At 40.9% G+C, this 12,358-nt stretch overlaps 1 protein-coding gene across 2 annotated transcripts in view; it reads right to left on the reverse strand.

The window, feature by feature from the left end:
- The window catches only part of prkar2aa (protein kinase, cAMP-dependent, regulatory, type II, alpha A), a 72,500-nt gene that overhangs the window by 57,992 nt on the left and 2,150 nt on the right, over positions 1–12,358 (reverse strand). The window lies entirely within an intron of this gene.

Here is a 12,358-nt window from a genome sequence, read left to right on the forward strand (position 1 = left end):
GGTAAAGGCATGTCTGTCAGAATGACTCTCTTTGAAGTAAACAGTTGGGATACAATAATTCCAATTATCAACAGCCCACAGTTTACAAGAACACTATATAATATGGTATACCTTTGAACAATGTCCACAGTATGTCTGCAAAAGTATATGAAAGGGTAGACGAACCCATCAGCCAGTCCAACATTAACTGCATTTGGCTGGCATTTCATGTTGGCTCTAACCTAATGGTTTCTATCTCATTCAAACTCTTCCCATTCATGTTTTCTCAACACTTTATCCCTCTTGTTCATTCACTCTTTCTTACCATGCCAAAGACAGTTCTGCTAAACTGCCCTTATACCTCCCTTTCTCTCTAAGCCATCATGTCTAAGGAGATTGGGCCTGTACCTTGAGAATAACACATGCAGAGCAAGGGAGACAGGGGGGTAGAGAAAACAAAAAAGTAGGCTCAGAGGAAACAGGAGGAGAGAGTAATGGGTGATACGTGAGGACAGATACATAAATGGACTGCATTTATAAACCGCTTTTCTACTCTGCATTCACACAGAGGCAGACGCAACAATTCACACTGCCACATACTCATCGTGACACACACACACACGGCCATGCCATCGGGAGAAATGTTGGGTTCAGTGTCATGCCCAAGGACACTTCGACATGTTGACTAAAAGGGCGGAACTACCGACCCTCGAGTGGCGAACAACGGCTATATCCCAAGCTACATCCGCCTAAAACTATAGATTCATTCTTGTGATTTAAATGTGCATGCCAGAGAACAATATGGGGATAAAATCATGATGTGTGCTTTGTTGTTCAGTCACTCTGACCATGGTTAAGGCCCATGCAGCAAACCCAATAGTGGAGGACAAATTGAGCGTGTTACTGTGACCTGCTCTCACTGGCTTTTCATGTGCACGTGTAGGGTAGAACATGATTAAAGAGGGATGCTAGGTAACCAACCAGAGCCAAATCCCTCGGACAATTCACCCTTATCTCACATTGCTAGGGTTGGGACACGCTGTCAAACAAGAACTGCGGCTGGTAAGTTGATCTACTCTCGCCACTATTTAAAGTAACCAACCATTGTTTTGTTTAATAAAATATCCTGTGGCCTGATAAAGCAGGGTACAGGGCAGATGATTGTTTGAATCAAACCACTGAATACATTTACATTGCCTGGGATGACTGCAGTGATGTTGGTGGAGAATCAAATAGTGCTTTATGACAAAACACTGGAAGATATGTATTGGTTGGTTTTGGCAAGGGAACATTTTGCATGACAGTTATATTGCTGAATGTGTGACAAAACGCTGTGAAAGCTCCAACACAAAAATCACAGTTCAGGTAATGATTCTTAATATTTTCTTACTTTGGCTAAAGCATTGTCCTAATTGTGCTAAAGTTGGAATATTGGCGTAACTTGTGGACTTAAATATAACTTTATTATCTGTATTACAAAAGATGGCATTTGTCAAACAGCTTAAAGGGAAAAGCATCTGTTTGAGTCTCAGGAAGGACTAAGGATTCCAAACTCTCTCCTGAATCCCGTTTACAGTCAGTCACACAACATTGATCGCCGGTGGACTGATTCCCGCATCCTGTTATTTGTCCACTCTCTTCCCAGCTCATCCCCCCCCTCAGTCTGTTAGATCCTATCCCATGCCCTTTTCTCTACTTTCCCTGTGCACTCCCACTTCTGTCCCAAGGGAAACATTCATACACGGGCATACTTACAGTATCCGTAGCAGCGGGTTCGTTTTCCAGCTTATAATATAATGAGCATGTTTGTAACAATGATCTCCTTAAAGTAGCTCACTTATTCACGAGTTGTAATAATCATGAGTTTTAAAACACTTGTTTACATCTTCCACTGGGATCCTTCATGCCATCTTCTATTTACCACATCCCCACCCAGAAATGTCCCCCCTGTGTTTTTCCCTTCCTCCCCTCTCTGTAAAGAGAGGGACAGGGGTCAGTGTGGGGCCACGGCCATGCAATGTTCCTCATTAAACATCACCACAAGGCTTTGCTGGAAAACTCTTGCTGCCTCTCGTTTAAACTCAAAGTTGCAATTCCCATCAGTAATGTTTTATCTGTAAAGGAAATCAATTAAAGAATACAAAGGAGATGTGATCCTCTCCATAAAAAAAAGGGACATGTGGCTTTAATCCCATGTCCATGTTGTTCCCATCTAGTAGTCCAAGGTGAGAGGTGATTTTGTCATGGTTTGTAAAATCACAATAACAGCATGAATAGGGGGGGGGGGGGGAGCGTAACACATCCTCTCTAATGGAGATGATTCGGAGTAAGAGGTTAAAACATTTACATAAATGTTTGGAGGCAGTGATCAGACAACATGGTGACCCAGAGAGCCGGGTTGCGTTCCAATAGTCCATTTAGCTTAGGAACCTTCCTAACCAAGTGAAATGACCCGGAAGTACGTCAGTGGCAGCCATGATAAGTGCCGTTCCAATTCTCTAGAATGATAGGAAAGGAGGTTTCAAACTTCCTTTATAACCTCCTTTAGCTTAGGAACCACTGGACCTCCCTTGACGTAAGGAGAGGAGAAAATGCTGCCCCACAATGCATTGCAGCCGCAGCATTTGCCGTCACTCAACAGTCGGCCGTTCACGGAAACAACCGATTATGACCGAAAAATGATATCATGAAAGTTACGGTGCTTATTAAGCTTTTTAAAAACGTAGGTGCTAAGTTGCCAAAGTGCTTTCTTCTGAACGTTCATCAGTATTATAATCAAAAAAAGAAATATGAACGTTAGTTTTTACTGAAATTATCAAATAAAGTCAACATTTCACAGTCTTTACTGAGCTGTGTGGAGTTTGTTCAACTTTTAAAAAGATGTTTGAATGGTGATATACACAGTGATAGATGTTAAGGACTTACGTTTATAATAAATACATTTGTATTTATTTTAATACATTTGTATTGATTTTAAGATCTTTTCATACAATCATACGTATTGGGATCATTGGTATTAATGTGGACCGGAGGGAGAGGGTGACGAGTCGACGAGCACGAGTTTCACTTTCCTTTTTTGTTTCAATTCCAACTTTGGTCATGAAGAATATGTTTCTCTGTTGTCCACGTTCATAAAGCAAAGCAGCAGCATCAGAGCACGGTGCAGAGTCTCTAGATGAGTTTACAGTAGTCCCTCGTTCTTATTAAACATCCATGTTGTAGTCCGCTGTATAGAAAACTGTAGTTTCCATAGTTCCCCCACAGCAGCAGACGCACATTAATGACGTCCTCTGGCTCATCATAAACACGTCGGATAGTGAAAGTGCATTCGGATTCTCTAAAGTACCGCAGTCTCTTCTCCTAAGTCCTTTTGAATTCTCCTATCCACTATCCCTTAACCCCGTGACGTTTCACTCAGAGGTCAAGGAATAGACGATAGGGTTAGAACTTAGGAGCTGATTTTTGGATTATCGGAACGCAACCCAGATGTGTGTTGGAGCTCCAAACAGGAGCAGCGGAGGAGGATGTACCGTCACTGGAAAACGGCCTGCCAACCTGCCCCCCCCCCCCTCCATTTCCTCATTTTTCTACAGTGCCACTAAAGATAGCTTGAAGGCAGAGAATGAGGAAGTACCACAGTTCAAATAATGGCAATGCTTAAATGAAGGCAAGCCAGATTGTACCACAGCCTGCTCTGCCAGTGTCTTGTCTGTCTTTTCTTCTCTCACATGATTGCCATGTTATTGTTCCTTTTCCAATTTGTTCCTTCATTGTTTTGTCTCTGTTCTTTGCAAAGGAAGACTAGCTTTCCACTATAGCATTCCAACAGGATCCCTAATGCCAAACAAACAAATACGCTGCTCTGTTTATTTCCTTTCAACCACGCGAATGTCCAAGTGATGCACACACACGTCGCCTTACATGGAGATTAGATAAAGACGGCTAGAGGATGACAGACTTTGAATGGTTAATTTTCACATGATATGAAAGTGTGTCTTTGCGCCTTGAACTGTGGCCTATGAAATTATAAAATCAGTTATACTGCAATGTAGCACCGTTTCTTTTCTTTTGCACAATACACAGGGGGTGTTTCTCAATCTCGAGTAAAGCTGCTCCAGAGCCACTATTTCAAGCATACTACGTCATCGAGTGCCGCCGAGGTACTGTTCCAATGTCCAGCATACATCTACCGAGCCTGGCGTACTAAATTTGGAGACATTTCGAGGCTGCACATGTGTAGACTCTGCAGTCTTAAAATCCCCACAATTTTTTGCGCACGGACCAATTTCCCCAAATCTGTGGGGGAAAATGTAAGACGGGGCCTCTCATATGACGCACACCTGCACACTTGCTAGCCTGTTCCACTCTTTGTTTTCCGAATGCCAGGAAGTATTCTTGCCTCCTTCTGAAGCAAGACGCTCGGGAGACATGTGCTACCAAACAAGCGTACTCGACATTGAGAAACACCCAGTGTCTCTCTCATCATCACGGTTCATGTTTTCAAATGGGGTTTTATCTATTCACCGATATAGACAGGGATATAGAAAGGGACACAAAGAAAATTGAAGTAGATGTAGAAAACTCTGAGAGAAAAATATAGAAAAGAAAAATAGATGGGTGAAGAAAAAGGTACAAAGCAGTGTGGAGAGATCTGGCTACAGAGACATTCAAAGATAGCGACTTCAAAAGATAAGAAAGGCAAAGACGGAGACAGGCTTTATAAAAAAGGAATGATTGACAGAAAAACATCAATAAAATAATAAATGTAGAGAAGATGATCAACAGGTAGAGAAAAAAGACATTCATGGCAATCAGAGAAATGGATCAATGTAAGAAGAGCACGCAAGACAGAGAGCAGGTTCAGGTAAGAGACGTAACGGTTGAAATGAAAAGACAAACCAGGCAAGACAGACAGGTGTGTAATAAAAAACAGTCAGACATGATCCGTCTTTTCCACTGAGCGCCCTCAGTCAGGTCTCTGTAGGGACGCTAGGCTGCATTAGATTTGTCCGCAGGCTAAAAGCACACTGCTGATCAGGTCACCTGTTGCACAACACTGCACTGAGACCACACACACACTGAAGGGTACATTGTTTGCATGTGCCTGCCACACACACACACACACACACACACACACACACACACACACACACACACACACACACACACACACACACACACACACACACACACACACACACACACACACACACACACACACACACACACACACACACACACACACACACACACACACACACACACACACACACACACACACACACACACACACACACACACACACACACACACACACACACACACACACACACACACACACACACACACACACACACACACACACACACACACACACACACACAACTAATTACCAGTGCCTATTGTAATTCAGTATAATGTCAATTTATTTAAAATAGTAGAGAGAAAAGCCTAGGGCCCTCCCTGTCCTTTCTCCTGTATGTAACAGTCAGCCTAATCGTTATTGGTGAAAGGGGGGAAATCAGCAAGAGAAAGGCAGAACATGGGGGGGGGGGGGATTGAGGGACAGAGAAAGGAAGTCAAATTCACACAGAGAGAACAGCAAAGAGGAGACAGAAACTGGTGAAAGACAAAACTTAAAAGAAGTGCCGTATGATCATGCCCCCAGCTAAAGTACCACCCTTAACAACAACAACCAAACCTGCACGAAACATCTTCGTCTGCTGCACACACAAACACTGTGTGGTCTTCACACACACACACTTTTACACTGAGTGTACAGGTTGGAACAAGCAAGGTATCTTTTAAAATCACCAGAAATACACAATGTATCATAGCAAGACACTAATAAAGAATGTTCTAATATTTCACTTATCATGAATGGACCACATGTGACAAACTACCCAGGAAATGGAACCAGCCTTACTTTATTCTATATTTCTCAATAAAAATGGCACTGAAAATAAACCCTTTTGCACTAACCTGATCCAGTTACAATCATTAAATCCAGCGATCTTTGGAAGTTATGATAAACTTGGCTGAGACATGAGTTGCATTACACATTATTGTCAATTCATTTCAACTCCTGCTCTTTCAATAGAGGTGCAGGACACAAACACGGCAGTGGAAAGCGAGGCCAAAGTGGGTCAAATGTGACAGAAACAAAAAACACTGAAACAGATTGTGGTTCAGGGGGTAACGTGTCACACTTCAATTTGTTATAGTTATTTTTGTAGTTTTCCGCTGAAAAATTAAATAATGGAAAAAACGCCTGGCACACGAAATCTGTCTAAACCACCTGCATTTAAGGTGTTAAACACACTTTGTTATGCATTTCAGATTATGTAAGGCCTTCAGCCTAGTAAACAACACTTACTTTAAAAAACCTTTCCAGACACCCAGCTTAAAAAAAAGGCATCTATGTGCCACTTTGAAGGTTTTAGGTATAGGCTTTAGTTGTATTCAGCAAGCAACAGGCCTTGCGTCATAATTGTAGACAGAGTTCAAAAAGGAAAACCAACTATCTGGGAAAATGCACACTTACTGGTGCAACAGCGCTGCTGCCCTGAAAGGAAAACCATCTTCAGCTTCTGTTGATGTTACGAGTGCTCTCTGCTTTCAAAATACTAGTGCTCACATAAACACAACACACCTAGGCAGGATTTAGAAAATAGTGACTCGTGCTTTTCCTGAAGAAGTAAACACTCCCCCCTTATAGGTTACAGCATTTTAAACACAACGTTCAAGATTCTTTATAGTGAAAGTTTTCCTATTGACATTTGGTGAAAAGAAGCAGAATGGACGGAGCATTAATAAGAGCTACGCGTTATGTATGCAGGTGATTTGTCATTTAGCTAGCTGCGTTATATTCTTTTGAGAGTGGATTTTTCTCCATCATTTTTTGTAATATAGCATCTGCTTTATCCCAGCTGTCTTTCTTTTTAAAAACACATTTAATCATGTCTATTATGATAACTGGGAGTAATCTGTCCCTCCATCCATCTTTTAATAAAAAGCCCCACTTATTTCAGTGACAGAGCATCCATTCATCCCCCTTCTGTTTCATTTAGTTAGCACGCACTGCCAGAAGGACACTAGACAGGCCAGCTCCAAGGAAAAAGAAAACATGCACATATTGGGAAGACCTCTTTTCTATTGCTCCTTTATCTACCACTGAATGAATACCGAGTAAGACACCATTTAACAGGTAAGTGTCTTTCAAAAAACAACAGGTGATCCTTTCCTGGAGTATTCTTTTTAAGTGAAACTACATGTTAAACTAAACTTTTCAGCAACATATAGCAGCTACCTACCATTTCTCCACACAGAAAGGGTATCTTAAAAGTCTGTGCCCCAACATCACAAGATATAATGAAGGCACAACAGTTAGTGTGTATCCAAAACAATATCTCCTTTTGTTAAACAGCTTAGGCCTGTGTAGTGATCCTGCTGTGGATTAAGGCGGCGGGAGTAAGGAAAAAATAAAGCATGTCAAATAGGACGTCGTGTTTTAGGAGTATACTGCCCTGTCCACGGGAATTGTATTAGCAGCTACCTAACTCATTTACATTTGAGGCGTTTAGCCGACACACTCATGCACAGCCATTTCCTGCAGCGCTAATGAAAGGTTAAGAGCACACGGGTGATTCATATGCAAGTAGCCTAATAAAAAAAGACCAAAAGAGATTTTTTACAACAGATAATGTCCACATAACACAACCTGTCATATCGTTGTGAATCTCTCAAGACTTTCCAAATGCATCTTAATCCCAGGTCCAAAGACTTCTGCCATACGGAGAGTTGTTCTATGTCAAGCTCAATACAATGTTTCACTGTGGTCAGATTTCGCTTCATCAACGGGACAAAATGAGCCTTTGGTCTAACTTTAGTAGGTCATCTCCTGAGGAATGCAGCATTTTGTAAAACAAACCAGTGCTTGAAAATGAGACACTTACATATTTGTAAACCTTTCAAAGGGTTTCTATATTCTACATTGACACTCAAATTCTGACAACGTTTTATTTGAAACATAATATTAAGTATAACCGGACCAGGTAACCCGCCATGTTTTAGTCACATAGTAATAAGCCTTGAAGTACTAGGTCACCTCATTAAACTGAATGACATCACTATAACTTGCCTTTAGAGGTTCATCCTTTGTATTTTAGTTTGAATTGTTTCAAACCTTTCAAAAGTTTTTCGGCCTGATTTATTGACAAATGATTGATACATTCAGTTTACAAAAGGCAGAACTCATTCGCAAATGGTACGTGTCCGCCATTATTCGTTTAGAAGTGTTAGTTTCGGTTCTGCTTGGCGCTTTCTGTACAGGGGCGGGGCGGGAAGTGTAGCACAGTGGCAGGGTTGGGAAGCAAAACTCGGTTCCAAGTAGGAACAAATAACAATTGTCCGGTACCGGGATTAATAAGAGTTGTGAGGACAGGAGGCGAGGCCGAGCCCCGCGGACTGGAGCTCTCTCTATGCTCCGTATCAGCTGATCGCTGCACGGCGCAGCGTCTCTCTCTCGCTATGGGATTAGTTTTGTATCATAAAGATAAAGCAACACTTTCTCAGAATAAAGCAAAACTATGAGTTTAAAAGAAGAAAAAAACTGAGTCAAGCAAAATAAAATAAATTTCAAAAATAAAACTATAAGTTGCAAACAAATCATTTGTGTAATCATGTGAACTATAAGTCTTTTTTCTTTGTTTTAACATAGGTTTTTGTTTGCAGTTCTTGTTTCTTCTTTCTCAGTGATCAGACTGTTGCTCTCGCTGCAGCACTCTCTTTTGCGCTCCCTCATTTTTTGTTTGAGATTCTGACACAAACATCCCAGGTGGGCGGGACTTTCAGGGGTGCGTCCCCATTGGCTACTCAGTGTTTGAGTGACATCCCAGTCCTCCAACGATTGTACAGTGCAGGCAGCTGCGGTGCGGTAGCTGAGCTTGGATAGAACACCCCCAGAAGAACCAGCATTTCAATTATTATAATACTACAAGTGAAAATATATGCAAGTATTGATCATTTGTGTTGTTTGTGCTATACGGTCCGTTTCTTTAGTGTGGTAAAGGGGGGGGGGCATGAAGAAAGAACTGCACCAGCTTCATCCACGCTGGGCGTTGTTGTTATCACTGGCTCAGTGTCATTTCATTTGACCAAATATCTTTACATATACATTTAATAGATTTTATTATTATCCACCTTTTTGTTTATGTCCTTTTATTTAAAACATTCTTTGAGACTTCATCTTCTGGTTCAAATTTCAATAAATGTAATTTGTATAATCACTCTTTTGTCTTTATTCTACATGAAAATGTTAGAGATTCCATTCAAATCTGTTGATTATTCATATCTTCCTCAGGAATAGTATGTCGAATTTTTAATGCTAAATGTATATAATTTTCTCACAGGATATACAATGAAACAACTCCGATTTTATCCATTGTGTATGAATGCTTCAGCTCTTCAGACCAACATAGTAAGATGTGAGCATGTTCCTAATTGTGTTGACATGCAGCCTAGGTCTGGTCTGTTTCATAAAGCAAATCTGCCACTTTTATATTGCAGAATTTGTTAAATTAAAGCAGTCTTTAATTGTTTGTCCTAAACATAGCAATATATGCTTTTGAAATGTAACATGTCTTTGAAAAATAATAGTATACAGTTTATATTGTGTATCACCTTTAGCTTGAAAATACATAGATGTGTTTTTTTAATCTATAAAATAAATAGACACACTTTATCAATCCCAAATTGGGAAATTATTTAACAGCAGCAGTGTGTTCAGGTATTAAAATATTTAAATTTGGAATAAAGTATGAACTACACATCACAAGTATAATGCACTGCAATCCATAAGATAAGTCCGATATGTTCATGAAAACCCCCCAGGAGACACCGACACTAACGTGGCCGAGTGGACTCCGGAGTTTGCTGCATGAGTTGCACTGTATGATATGTGGTGTAGTGGGCTGTCACTCAAAAACTGAGTAGCCAATAGGGACACACTCCTGAAAGTCCCGCCCACCTGGGATGTTTGTGTCAATCTCAAACAAAAAATGAGGGAGCGCAAAAGAGAGAGCTGCAGCGAGAGCAAAAGTCTGATCATTGAGAAAGAAGAAACAAGAACTGCAAACAAAAACCTATGTTAAAACAAAGAAAACATACTTATAGTTTACATGATTACACAAATGATTTGTTTGCAACTTATAGTTTAATTTTGAAATTTATTTTATTTTGGTTGACTTCGTTTTTTTTTCTTTTAAACTCATAGTTTTGCTTTATTCTGAGAAAGTGTTGCTTTATCTTTATGATACAAATCTAATCCCATATCTCTCTCTTTCTACACACAGCGGATCCGCTGCCCGTTTAACAGCCTCATCTTTGTCAAACTGTCTTATGTTCTTTCTCTAACACGTAATGAAGGTTATTAAGCGTTTTAACTCCTATGTTGTTAATATTGACCACCATTTCCTTTATGAAGTGAAGCAGCCTCCGTGTCTGTGTCCTCGCGCTGTCCTCACATCCCCGGACTCGGAGGAGCAGGGATGTCAGTATTGTTTATGAAGCAGGGTATAGAAAGTACATTATTGAAATGAAAATACTATTTATTTACTTTTACAAACAGTGAGCAGCTGGGCAGCTGCAGCATGTGTATTGCAGGACATGTGTAAGCGTGCAAGCGTCTTAGAGTTGAAGAAAAGCGATTCCAGTGGCCCCAATTTTTGTCCATTCTGGACAAGTGAAAAATGTATTCGGACAAGTAAATTGCCAAACTCACTTGTCCATGGACAAGTACTCTCTAAAAACTTTTTCTCACACTGTTAAGGCCAAGCCACCCCAAAGCTACAAGAGGTAACTTTGGTGTCTATATCCATAATAACCCTCAGTGTTTTCACTGCTAAACGGAAAAAGTTATTCTTCTCTTCTTCAAAAGGGCCGAACTGTTTTGGAGCATGTGCTGTTGAACTAGAGGCACTATAGTACTCTTTATACATATGGACTACAACAGCAGTCAGGCAGGAGCACATGATGCCTTCCATCGTACAGGCCTGTGTTGTTCCCATCAGAAATGGAAGACCCCCGGGGAAGTGTGCACAAGCCTCGCCTGATAATCTACTGTTATGGATGTCATGTGTGTGACCCACAGCATTGAGGCAGAAGACTCAACAATGTCACCCCACTGTCCTTTATTGCCTTCTTGGATGATGTGTACAAAATGCTGAACAAGTGATCGCTAATCAAAATACACTGAGGAGAATTGCTGTTTTGCGTCATAGGGCTGGAATTTGAACGGGCGTGAAACCAAGTCATAACACATCTGTTTGCCTTTACACACGCACACACGTACACATACACTCTCAGACATAACAGGTGCACGCACACACACAGTGCTCCCTCAGCTGCGGTCACAGCTGTTTGACAGCAGCCAAACCCCACTTGTGTGAGCATTGAAACAGAATCTGTAATCCCCCTTTTTACCCTTAGCCAGCATGTACCAAACTCCAAACTTGACCAATATTGCTTTAGCAGAGATGAACACTGTGCATATGGGGCATGATAAATATGATTAACCTATAAATGCAAGATAGTAAAACTAGAACTAAAGATTCAACCAATCTGCCCAAGTCGCTGTAAACAAATCTGATGAACCCAACTTTGTTTTAACCCAGCAACTAGATGTTACACTTCACCAGTGTTTCAGTATCTGCCAATGATTCTAGCAGAAGAGAAACTGTGCAAGCCATATTCTTTCTTCAAGCATTTAGACTTCCAAACACATAAAGCATTGTTGAATTCTGTCATGAGATTAGAAATGTTACTTGCAGATCATTGAATTTAAGAAGGTAAGATCATTTCCTGATCATCACAATGGAGGAACTCATTGAGGAAACGGAACCCCCATTCACGAGGTAACAGCCCCCGGCTCCGCAGCACACTGATGCGATGTAGGCCACGCTACTCTCAGCAGCACACAGGAGAGCAGAGCTGTGGAGCAACTTGCATCTTCTGCCAGCGTGAGAAACACAGGGGAGTGATGCAAAAGGAGGCATGGCATGACTTCTGCTGAAGGCATCGCCCAGTGTGACTTTGATAAAGTTGTGATGTGAGCCTATTTCTGTTTTCTGGCAGTTTGGATCTAACTTGCAGAGCATGTTCTGTTAAAAGGACCATTCAAGTATCAACATAACACTTAAGCTGACAATGTGGTAAAACATTTTGGCAGCAATTGTCGAATTCTAATTTCATAAAAATGTCTTGTAACTAAGTCAAGTGAAAATAGTAGACAGCTTTTATCAAGGTCTATGTAGTCACGGCACAATGCTCTTTTTAAACCTTTTTTATTGAACAGTTTATGAAATGATTTGCCCTGAAAAGC

Source organism: Pseudochaenichthys georgianus, chromosome 7 (genome assembly GCF_902827115.2).
Source record: "Pseudochaenichthys georgianus chromosome 7, fPseGeo1.2, whole genome shotgun sequence".
In the NCBI taxonomy this organism is placed as follows: domain Eukaryota; kingdom Metazoa; phylum Chordata; class Actinopteri; order Perciformes; family Channichthyidae; genus Pseudochaenichthys; species Pseudochaenichthys georgianus.